The sequence below is a fragment of the Nelumbo nucifera genome, chromosome 5, assembly GCF_055504915.1.
Source record: "Nelumbo nucifera cultivar China Antique chromosome 5, China Antique-T2T, whole genome shotgun sequence".
Taxonomy (NCBI): domain Eukaryota; kingdom Viridiplantae; phylum Streptophyta; class Magnoliopsida; order Proteales; family Nelumbonaceae; genus Nelumbo; species Nelumbo nucifera.
Genome location: NC_142653.1, coordinates 35,453,733 through 35,465,976, shown reverse-complemented (window position 1 = coordinate 35,465,976; position 12,244 = coordinate 35,453,733). Strand labels below are relative to the sequence as shown.

The following is a 12,244-nucleotide window of genomic DNA, read 5'->3' as shown; positions in this document are numbered from 1 at the left end:
CCTATCCACAAGAACCCTACCCACACGTAGCCATATGTCATTATAGTTGCGCATTGAGAACATCTCTCCTATTTGCATGTTAGCATTCATGGGGAGATGTTCTCGATGTACAACTACAGAATCATGTGGGTAGGCGTGGGCAGGAATCTTGTGGGTAGGGGATCCGAGTTGCATCAACACGGATGACAAGCTGCTAGTTTCTGTTTTACTTGCATTGTTTTGTTAGTTTTTACTTGCTTATCCAAGTAGAAAAGTTAGGAGCGTGAATTGATTAGTTGTCTAATTTCCTCTTTGCTGTATTTATTGTTTCTTCTCTTTGGGAGAGATGAAGGGTTTATTAATTTAATTTATTTTTTCTTTGAAATATTTCTTCAAAAAAAATCTTGGAATTGTGGAAATTTGATAAAGGGTAGTTTGGTCCACGAAGGTGAATTATTTTTGTCCCACTCAATGTTTTTACAATTTTTTTGAAAACGCATCTAACTTTGCTATTCCATCAAACTTTTTTTTTTGCAAAAAGCCCATTTATATAAATTGAATTTTTATTATTTTTTGCATTTTCTGTAATTTTTTGTTTTAACTAAATTATACAGTTTTTGAAATTTCCATCATTTTATGTATTTTTTTCAATTTGTATTTATTAGCTGAAATCCAAAACTTTTTTTCTCATTATAGATGGTTTATATAGTTTTGTATTAAGGGTAAATTGCATATTAGTACCTTGTACTTTGGGATAGTCTCACTTTAGTACCTGAACTTCAAAACATGTCATTATAATACCTGAATTGCTGAAACTACCAATTTAGCCAAACATGAACAATCAAATACCAATGAAACTCCTCTCTCTCTCTCTCTATCTATCTATCTATCTATCTATCTTCATGGTGCTCTATTCTTTGTCACTTGCCATTGTTGAACAATTTGAAATTTTGTATTTACCATCATCGTTTGAGGTATGACACAGAGCAATACAGCAACCCTTTGAGTTTCTATTGCTTGTTCATGCACAACATCTTCTAGCTTCAACCCTATTGCTCACCTCTCTTGAGATGTTCCTTTCATATTGAAGTAGAGGATCTTTTACATAATATTCCTTTCATATTGAAGTGTGGAGGGTCAGTTATGAGAGAACATTCACCGTTGATTTCAAGGTCATACAAAAGCAGCTTGTGGGATTGTAGAGTGTAGACTTGTTACAATTAATAAACATTGTATTGGAATCTTTTGAATTTGCAAAAGGCATTAAGTTGTTGCATTTACCATGAAATTGTAAGGTGTTGTAAGGCTTAACTTTGACATATGCTCCTTAAAGATGGGTTTTCAAAGGATTTTTGTGTTTTCATGAGCAACGAGGGAAACATCTTGTTATCCTTCTATAGTTAAATTGTTTTTGACAACTATTCTAAAGTTGAAATTATGGCCCTGTTTCAAGAAACTTTACTCTCTTTATTTGATAAATGAAAATTGACATTTGGGCCCCCTTCGCTTTTCGGTAAATTAATTACCCATATTCTTTTATTTCTCAGGTAAATAAAATAATGACCATTTTAGCCATAAAATCCATTATTAAAAAAGGCATTTTTGTCCCATTCAAGTATTGCTAACTTTCTCCCTATGTGAGAAAGTTATTTACCCACCTAGGAGATGAAAATCACTTTCTTGGATAAGTGATACCCAGGAAAATAAGCTTTTCCTGATTCCCATTGACCAACCTTCCCCCCTCTCCGGATCCAAAAAAAGAACGCCCCCTTGGTGTAAGTTTCACTCATTCAATAATGACGAATGAGTTAGGTAGAGCCTAAAGGTGGTATAGTTAGTAAAAAGAACTTGCAAAAGATCATTTTATTTCGTGTGAATTTAGGCAAGATATTTAGAATCATTTTTCCTTTTATTGTACAAACATCGGTAGCCTCTCATTGATATCATGGGCCTTTTGGAGACTTGCTTCTTCTCCTCTTGGAGAAGAAAAATTATATAGAGGCACACTACGGTTCCATCCTATGGAGTATTTGGGCATAAAGAAATTCTAGGACTTTTTCAAATGAAGGATTGAAAATGGATTTATGTCATTAGTAGAGTTTCCCACCAAATTGTTATGAGATATGACTTTAGGGGAAACTTTGTTGATGCAACTATTAAAAGATGACAGTGATTGAACTAGGATTTATAGTCAACCTATAGAATAGGAAGCCATCCACTATTACAGAGAGTGTGCAAAATACTTCGGTGGCTTCTTTCTTGAGAGTTATGGTCCCTCAACCAACTCATTCTTCAAGCCCAAATTCATTACAAATGTAGGGAAGGTATATTATACATTGAAACGAGTAATCCCTCTATTATTATAGAGCTTTCATTAGTAGAGTCAAGATTGATCCAAAATCGTGAATGGATTGTGATGTATACAGTGCTAACAAACCCTTGTGATAAATATGGCCAATGTGGTTGTAATGGTATTTATAATTCGTAAGATGAACAATTCATCGAATTTTTGTGGGTGTTTGAAAAACTCTAGATACCCCCTAGCAAGCACACCCTAATCCTTCCCTTCAAACACTTCATCCTGTCCTAAATCATCCCAATTCCGGCTTTCTCCAGTCTCCACCTTCTCTTGCTAAGACATTCCTTTCTCTCTTTTCCCTCGGTCTATTTTGAACTCCTCTTCCCCCCCCCAAAAAAAAAAGAAGAAGAAAAAAAAAAACTAATCAAGCCTTACCCACCTCAACATCTCTGTTCATAAGATTGGTAAAAAAAACCTTTGTTAACGAGGTCTTTGGGCATACTTCCTTGCCTTGTAGGCTTACCAGATAGGAACAAAGCATGTACTCCTTAGAGTTGAGTCCATCCTCCTTTCTTTCCTTCTCAGAATCAACAATCCTTAGTATCATTTTGTTTTCAAGAAAACTTGATCCTCTTCTCTTAAATATCTTTTTGCACCTATTTGTAGGGCCTACCCCACAACACTATCCCTCAACCACAAAACGCTCTAGTTACATGCACAGTATGGGAGAAGCTTAACCCTTGAGGATTCTTAACATCCATGCCAACATCAACTCTGCCAACAATCTCCTCATTCTTGACCACCTTCCTTCTATGGCCCAAGTCAACTCCTGTCCTACCAATCATCACTTCCTTGATTTTGGCTTAAGACAGACCTAACTCAAATGCTTGAGTCTGATCTTAGTTGTCAAGGTGTCATTTAGGTGCCAGACTAGGCACCCTTGGTTGGGTGCCTTGCCCAAAGTCTTTGACTTATAGCAACTAGATGCTCTATTAATAAGTGCTTGCTTATTAATATTTATATTAATACATTTTATTATATGCTATATATATCATTTATACTTTATTTTAATGTTTTACTATATAAATTTAAAAGATCAAAGGGTCTTGAGGAGAGAGAAAGAAAGAAAGAAGAATGAAAGAATACAAGTATAAAGATGTTTTTACTTTGATCCCTTTCTCCCTAATTAAATAAAATATAAAGTCAACCCTTGTTTTTTTATTCTATTTTTCATCTTGAATATTTATCATATAAAGTCAATAACCTTTTTTAGCTACTAATTGATATAAAACTACTTATTAAATATTTATTGTAGTAGTATTATTTATTCTTTAAAATTCGCTTATTAATTGATATGAAATTGTTTTATACTTATTAAAGTTCCTTCACAGCCACTTCATTGGTAACCTCAGACCTACTTGCTCCTTTTCTCCAAACCAGCCACCACCTCTCCTAAAAGCGCCCCTATGCCATTATCCAAAGACACCTCCAAGTTGCAGACCCCCTATCCCCTCTTCTTCATTTCCTTTACCTTCATCCCTCTTACCCGATTGAGTCACCAGGCCCTCACCTCCCCCTGTTGCCCTTCCTCAACTTCTTTTCCCTCTTCACCAAGCTCTCCAAAATTTTCCAAATTAAAAAGAAACTAACCCGGTTCACCCTTTCGTAGTCGTTCTTCACACTTAAAGTTTCTTGGGCTTGATCAAAGCCAACCTTCTCTAGTTCTCCATGTATCGAAGTTCCCTATGCATTTGCCTCCGTCTATGCAGCTTCATCCTCCTTGAGCTCCTCCTTTCCATTATAAGTGAATTGAAATGGAGATCCTTTGCAAGTCTTAATCCTTGAAGGAGGGCATGAACGTTAGCTTCTTAAGCTTTCTCTACTATAATTGGGCCACTAAAAACCCAACATAAATCCCCCTAAAATTGGAGAATATCCTACCAATACCAATAATTGGCTAAAAGATAAAGTTCCTCCTGAAGCTACCATCTACAAAGAATAAAATTGCTATTCTATATGGGAGGATGAGTATAATAAGAAGGGAATTCAATAAGGGAGGTAAATAAATAATCTTGCCAACATCTACTAAGGTTTCCAAAGCCTACTCCTTCAATGGTCTTGTACATGCTCATCCAAGAAATCGACGAAGATAATACCCTATTTTTTAGATCATCCCAAAGATATTATTTGTTTATCAAATACTCTTCTGTTTCTCTCTTTCCAAATGCTCCAGAAGATTACATGCATTTTTAGCTTTCTAGTGAAGCTATTTTTAGTGACTTCTTCGAAGCAAGGTTTAGAATGTTAGCATGCCAGTGGAAATGCTAGTCATCAAAATAAAAGAAACATGTTGGAAATATCATAAATATCATAAGGAAATATTGTAAAAATTGTAAGGTTGGTAGAAACTTTGTCAATATGCAAAATATAATGATATTTTATAAAATGATAAAAGAAGCAAAGGCACACCCTTTTAAATTAACTATCTTGTTCCAAATCACTAAACAAAGATATGAAATTGAGGTTATAAACAAAAGAATACGTTCACAATTACCAAATAATATATTACACAAAGAAAAACAAATATTTAACTCTATGCTTGAAATAAATATTTAGCTAGATCAAAGTGGTTGTAAATTAGGCGGGCAATAACAATGCTACACCACACATCTACAATTCTATGACCAACTTATAATACTATTTCTTGTACTCCATATAGTGTAGGTAATGTTCACTAGAAAACATGTATGTCATGGAAACTGTCTCTTGTACTCCACATAGTGTTGCTAGTGTTCTTTGGGGAATATGTTGATTTTGATAAATTTTTGTGTCGCTAACCATGAAAATATTAGGGAAATTAAGAACATTTTAAACCATTTCCTAACGTGATTCAATCAATGTTGAAACCCACTAAAACATGTCCTTAATTTTCTATCTTTGGACCTTCCATAGGCTTGAGAAAGCCTTCCCTAACTAAATTTTTTCTAGCCTTGGCCTGTACATGGATTTTACTTGGATAGTCATAGACTTGTGCTATATTTGGACTTCTACCACATTATCAACTACAGCTCTTTCATTGTTTGCATATATTACAGAAAATGATTGCATCATCTACAAGACAAAATCAATAAATTGGTCTCCCACAATGATGCTATTCCCAAATTCAAACTTTTTCATAGGCTTATCCTTTCATTCCATTTTGATACTAAGGTGAGATCCTAACAAAAATTTTGAGTTGCCATGCATTCAAATAGAACGTGTTGAATATTTTGTTTTTTCTCTGAGAAAGTCTGACACAAACTATCATATTCTCTCAGCTTGTCAACTATTTACTTCTTGTATGAAATTGCATTAATCAAGCAGTGCTATAAGAATGCAATAATTTGAGGTGGTATCAATTTCTAGTTCCACCTCTTGGATTTCTCAGGATTGTGTTGGAAGTTGATTGTTGAATGAATTAGTCTAAGGGTTGTTTTTTTTTTAAACACTCCAAATTAGTTTCCACATGGAATCCTTAGAATTTAAGATGAATTTGTCTTCTTGTTGAGGAAGACCTTATGTGTAGATTTCATATTAGACATCTTACATGGCATTGGCATTCATACATTTTTTTTAAATAGGCATTCATACAATTTTATTAGCTAGATTATGTGCCCATTTGGGAGGGATTTCACGCAAAGGTTTTTAGCTTTATAAGGTGGGCCCCATATAGAAAGCCTAGAAACTTGTTTTTTGGTCATTTTCTAGGAAGTAATTTATCTAAGCAAATGTATTTACCTGCGTTATTTTGCTAGGAAATGTTAGTTAAATGAGGCAGTTTCCCATAGATTCAACTATTATACCAAAATAATTTGTAACCAATCAACTAGTATCATAAAAGTGATAACCTATCAGGTGGTTATTTATCAAATTCACTGGGGGTTTTGATTGGTCAAAACCCTGTTGGTATCATCTCTTTCCAGTAGAATAGACCCAACTTTTGTGTATTATTAGGGACATTTTAGTCCCACAAAATTTCCTCATCCATGGGTAAGTGATTTATCCACCTGGGAGATGTGTAAAACTTACCGGCATAAATATGTACTAAAGGCAAAATTCACTTTCGGTGGACCTTAACTTCCATGCAAAAGATTGATGGAAGTTGGTTAAACCCCAACTTACTAGTAAATGAACGGGCCCTTAATAAATCTCTTTTCAATGAAATTAATCTTAATAGCTTCTTTTATGCGGTCCAGAATGCAACTAATCTAAGCTAAAGGCTGAAACACTCCCAAACAAGCTTTAGATTATGGCCTTTGTAACTTGGTTAGTAGCATTGTTTGTATGGTTACCTGCTCCAGTAACTCAAAGAGCTTCTCCTCACTCCAAGATGTGTCTTTATTAATAAAATCTACCACCATTACATTAGAACATCGAAAGAAACATGAGAAAAGGCTAAAAATTGTGAATATGTGGAATCCTTAGATCTAACGATGCATTAACTTTTCACTTGGATCAATAACCCAAAACCTGAAATTATGATTTCATACTCTTTGCCCAATTTATAAAAAAATTCCTAATTTGCCATGGATGATAATATAAGAGTGTTTATTGACAGAAATACCCCAAAAAAATTCTTTTTGAGGTGATTATGCTTTTAAAATTCTTATATGCTATTTTGACATAGGGTTGCCAATGGGTCAGGTGCAACCTAATGGATCTGATGGGCTCAAACCAATTGGACTGGTTTTAGTCTTGAACTGACTTAAACCTGACCCTGAGCCATATATAAAATATTAAATAAATTAATATAGTATTTACATATCAAATGTATAATATTTTTAGTAGGTTTATTACAATTGGGTCCATCTAGTCATACCCAATTGTTCTGAGAACCGAGCGATTTGATTTTGGGTCTAAAATTACAAACTCTATTGGGTTTGGTTCGATTCCGGGTCCTTAATATTTATTATTGATTTCGTTTCCAATTTTATGTAGACCAGACCCAGCTCAACTTGTTAACAACCCTATTTGGACAGACTTCTCTTTTTGTACTTTTGAATGTATGAAAACAGAAAGCACATACTTTTAGTCACCAGGACTGGACTCTGTAAGGAGGTTTGATCGTGATAGTTCATCAGCAACAACTTGTATATATTTTTCGTGAATGTACTGTTCTTTGGATAACCCCCCTGCTTCCTCGGTGTGAAACATCGTTGCAGTCTCATGTTCATACCGTATGTGCTTACTCCTTGGCGTTAATGAAAAAAGGTCTGCTTTCAACTTACTTTTTAATTGATTCCCAGATCTCTATCCGGTGGCAGAGATCATGTTGGATGCGTGTTGTGAGCAGATCCCAACTCGCGGTAGCGAGAACAGGAGAACTAGAAGTGAGCAATGTAGTGAGTAAGGCAGAAAAGGAACACTGAAATTCAATTTCTCATGTCGACGCGTGAGGGGATTTGATTTACGGATACATAAAATCATTAACTGACACGAGTCTTGTCGTTTCAAAATGAAATGACATAAAAGGCCTTTTAGCTGTCATCCGGTATTTCGGTCACCGTTCATACCTATTTCATCATGCCATTATTTTCTCTCTCTCTCTCTTGTCTGTGGCGATGCAGATTAGGTTTGTAGCAGATCCGAACAGATAACGCGATAACCAGAATCTAAGCTATCTGCCTGTCTCCGCTTAATATGAAGGTAGAGAAGGTTCGAAACCCTCTCTCCACCATTTTTATCAGGTACGCTTCTCTCTCAACTTCTTTCCTTCTCTCCCGTTGCCTTTTGTGATCTCTTCTGTTATCGTAAAGGTGTCTGATATTTTTATGTTTTTGGTTTTTTAAATTGTTTTTATTGATCCAATCCGCCAATTGTTATTTTCTTTAACATAGTTGATTGTTTTCATTCGAATATGATGTTTCGATCTCTGTTAAGAGCGGATCGGAATCCATTCTCATTGTCTATGTTGCAGTCAAGGTTCGAAGCAAGGTTTTTGTAAGACCTATTGGCCTAAAATTTTGTCCATACGCACAGTATGGCAGCAGACCAGAAATGAGAGGGAAAGGGAGGACAGAGAGAGGGAATGGGAGAAAGAGAGAGCACAGAGAGAGGGAGAGGGAGAGAGACAGAGAAGACAGAGAGAGGGAAAGGGATAAAGAGAGAGAGCACAAAGAGAGGGAAAGAGAGGATCGAGAGAGGGAGAGGGAGAGGGAGAGGGAGAGGGAGAGGGAGAGGGAGAGGGAGAGGGATAGAGAAAGAGACAGAGCAGACAGAGAGAGGAAGGGAGAAAGAGAGAGAACACAAGGAGAGGGAAAGAGAGAATCGAGAGAAGGAGAGGGAGAAGGATAGAGAGCAGAGTGAGAGAGAGAGAGAGAAAGAGGATCGAGAGAGGGAGAGGGAGAGAGGTAAAGGGAGGGAGCGAGCAAGACAGAAGAGGGAAAGGGAAGAAAGAGAGCGTGAGAGGGAAGATGGGGAGAGGGAGAGAGAAAGGGAGAAGGTCAGGGAGAAGGAGAAACGTCGGGAATTGGATAGGGATGAGGACAGGGAAGCTGATGATTATGACAGGAAGCGGCAGAAGAGAGAGGAGGATTATAATCAGGAAAGAGAACGTGAACAGAGAAAATTGGATGAGGAGATGGACAAACGGAGGAGGGGAGTTCAGGAATGGCAGGAATTGAGGAGGAAGAAGGAAGAATCTGAAAGGGAGAAGCATGGAGAAGTAACTGGGGATGAAACCAAGTTGGGTAAGAACTGGACTCTCGAAGGAGAATCTGATGATGATGAAGCTGTTCCTGCAGAGAAGTTGGATAAGGATATGGACTTGCAGGAGGATGCTAAGCCTGCTGCTGAAGGCAGAGATGATCTGGTGGTAAGTGGAGTGCATACGGCACAAAATGGAGGTGACAGTGTCAGTGGGGAGGAGGAAATTGACCCATTGGATGCTTTCATGAATTCTATGGTATTGCCTGAAGTTGAGAAACTGAACAGTGTTGTGGACACTTCGAAGGTTGAGGATAAAAAATCTGATTCCAAGAAAAAGGACCAGAAAGACAGTACAAGTAATGGGGTTCAACCAAGAAAAGGTATAAATAAATCCATTGGAAGAATAATTCCTGGTGAGGATTCTGATTCAGATTATGGTGACCTTGAAAATGATGAAGCTCCACTAGAAGATGAAGATGATGATGAATTCATGAAAAGGGTGAAGAAGACTAAAGCTGAGGAATTGACGCTAGTTGATCACTTAAAGATCTAGTATCCACCTTTCAGGAAGAATTTCTACATTGAAGTGAAAGAGATTTCAAGGATGACATCCAAGGAGGTAGTTGCTTATAGAAAGCAGCTAGAATTGAAGATACATGGAAAGGATGTGCCCAAGCCTGTGAAAACATGGAACCAGATTAGTCTGATGAGTAAAATACTGGATATGATATAGAAGCTTAACTTTGAAAAGCCTATGCCCATCCAAGCTCAAGCATTACCAATAATTATGAGTGGTAGAGACTGCATTGGAATTGCGAAGACTGGTTCAGGGAAAACCTTGGCTTTTGTTTTATCAATGTTGAGGCATATCAAGGACCAACCACCTGTTGTTCTTGGAGATGGTCCTATTGGGCTTATAATGGCACCTACAAGGGAGCTTGTCCAGCAAATCCACAGTGATATCAAGAAATTTGCCAAGGTGGTGGGTGTTAATTGTGTGCCTGTATATGGAGGTTCTGGAGTTGCCCAACAAACAAGTGAATTAAAGCGTGGGGCTGAGATTGTTGTCTGCACTCCAGGTAGGATGATAGATATTCTTTGCACCAGTAGTGGAAAGATTACAAATCTCTGTAGAGTTACATATCTGGTTATGGATGAAGCGGATAGAATGTTTGACATGGGTTTTATTTCAGTCTGTAATTCTGCTGTAAACTTTACTTTGCCTTTTACATTCTCTTTCAAGGTATTGATGGTTGAAGTTCTAGGTTTTTGACAGAACTTATAAGTTATCGAAATTTCTCCTATTGTGGTTGTGATTCCCGAAGAATTAATTTGGCAAGGAAGGATGGATAACAAGAATGGGGTGCCCAAGATGACTTCTTGTCTTAGGTCTTTTACCATAAGGAAAGTAGACTTTAGACAAGTTCCTTGATTGCAGATATGGGCTACAAGTAGACTTTAATTTGTTGGGATGTTTTCTCAAAATATCTAGAAGGCACAATTCCTTCTTTAATGCAGTTAATGTCTGCACCGGAGTCTATTAAGGCTATTACTGAGAGATTGTTGTCTTTGATTCTAATGGTAATTCTTGAATACTACTTTTTGGTATTTAACTTCTTCTACTGAGTATATAAACTCTTTGTCGTTTCCGACAAATTTAGTGGAAACCTGTTCTGATGATTTCTCTGATTGATTTTCTCAGAACTTTTCGGTTTTTAATTGATCAACCCTTAATTTGGAGAGGTCGGAGAGGAGGGAGGTCTGTTGCCATACTATCTGAAAAGGTATTGCCATTTCTGGTCAAAGAGGAAACTGCTTGTTGTTTCAGTTGTTTGCCAAAACGGTCGTCGATAGGGGTGTACAATTGATCAGTTCGGTTTGGTTTGATTAGAACCGAAGACCTAACTGACTATTCAGTTTGACCATTTTTTCCAATTGAACCGAACCAAACTAGAGTTTAGAACTGAAATGATCCTAACCGAATTTGGTTCGTTTTAGTTCGATTAGGCCCTAATTCCTTATAAATGACAAACATTGATCAACAATTAATAAATTAGCTGTTGGGTAATTTAGAGAATCAAAGATTCCTACAAAAGCTAGACCAATTCAAATGAATAACAGATTATTGGAAATCTATAAGAAAGAAATCCAAGATTTACTAGAAAAGGGTCTAATTAGACCAAGCAAATCTCCTTGGAGCTGCCCTGCTTTCTATGTAGAAAACACATCAGAAATAGAAAGAGGAGTACCAAGACTCGTTATAAATCAAGACTCGTTATAAATTATAAACCCCTCAACAAAGCTCCAAGGTGGATTAGATACCCTATTCCTAATAAGCAGGACCTAATAAACCGCCTATATGACGCAGAGATATTCTCAAAATTCGACCTAAAATTAGGATATTGGCAAATTATAATAGAAGAAAAGGATAGATATAAGACTGCATTCACAGTGCCCTTTGGCCACTATGAGTGGAACGTAATGCCTTCTGGGCTAAAAAACACCCCTTCTGAATTTCAAAGAATTATGAATGAGATATTCACTCATTATACTCAATTCATAATAGTATATATTGATGATGTATTAATCTACTCGTCCTCTATAAAATCCCATTGGAAAGACTTGAATATATTCTTCTGGGTAATGAAAGAAAACGGATTAGCAACATCTGCCAAGAAAATGAAACTCTTTCAAACAGAAATCAGATTTTTAGGTTTCCAGATATCTAAAGGAACCATATCACCCATCCAAAGAGTAATAAAGTTTGCTGATAAATTCCCTGATGAAATCAAAGATAAAACTCAACTTCAAAGATTCTTAGGCAGTCTAAATTATGTAGCAGACTACTATAAGGAATAGCCCAAGACTGTCAATTACTCGAAAAACGACTGAAGAAGAATCCTCTGGAATGGAGTGAACAGCTCACTCAAACAGTAAGAAGGATTAAACAAAGGGTAAAAACCCTTCCTTGCCTTAACATCCCTCATCTAGGATCTCCAAAGATGGTAGAAACTGATGCCAGTGAAATAGGATATGGAGGAATCCTAAAGCAAAAGAGAGATGGAAAATATGAGATAATTCGATTCACCTCAGGAACCTGGAATGATACCCAGAAAAAAAATATTCCACTGTCAAAAAGGAAATGCTCAACATAGTCCTCTGCACTACTAGTTTCAAAACAAATTTTTGCTAAATGGCAAGCTATTTTATCGGTCTTAAGTTTTGAGATTAAATATATTAAAGGATCTGAAAATGCTTTGCTAGATTTCTTGACCAGGG

The 12,244-nt window shown here is 36.6% G+C and overlaps 1 protein-coding gene and 1 pseudogene across 4 annotated transcripts in view; both read left to right on the top strand.

Annotated features, from left to right (window-relative positions):
* The first annotated feature begins 7,528 nt into the window (after positions 1–7,528).
* Positions 7,529–12,244, top strand: part of LOC104589253 (organic solute transporter ostalpha protein (DUF300)) — a 53,042-nt gene continuing 48,326 nt past the window's right edge. For 3 of the 4 annotated variants that reach the window (XM_088887479.1, XM_010247507.3, XM_010247506.3), the window contains exon 1: positions 7,529–8,004. The gene's annotated coding sequence lies outside the window, so the exon portion shown is untranslated. The remainder of the gene's footprint in view (positions 8,005–12,244) is intronic. The other variant, XM_088887480.1, reaches the window with a different exon arrangement.
* LOC104589282 (DEAD-box ATP-dependent RNA helicase 42 pseudogene) lies at positions 8,011–10,243 on the top strand (annotated as a pseudogene).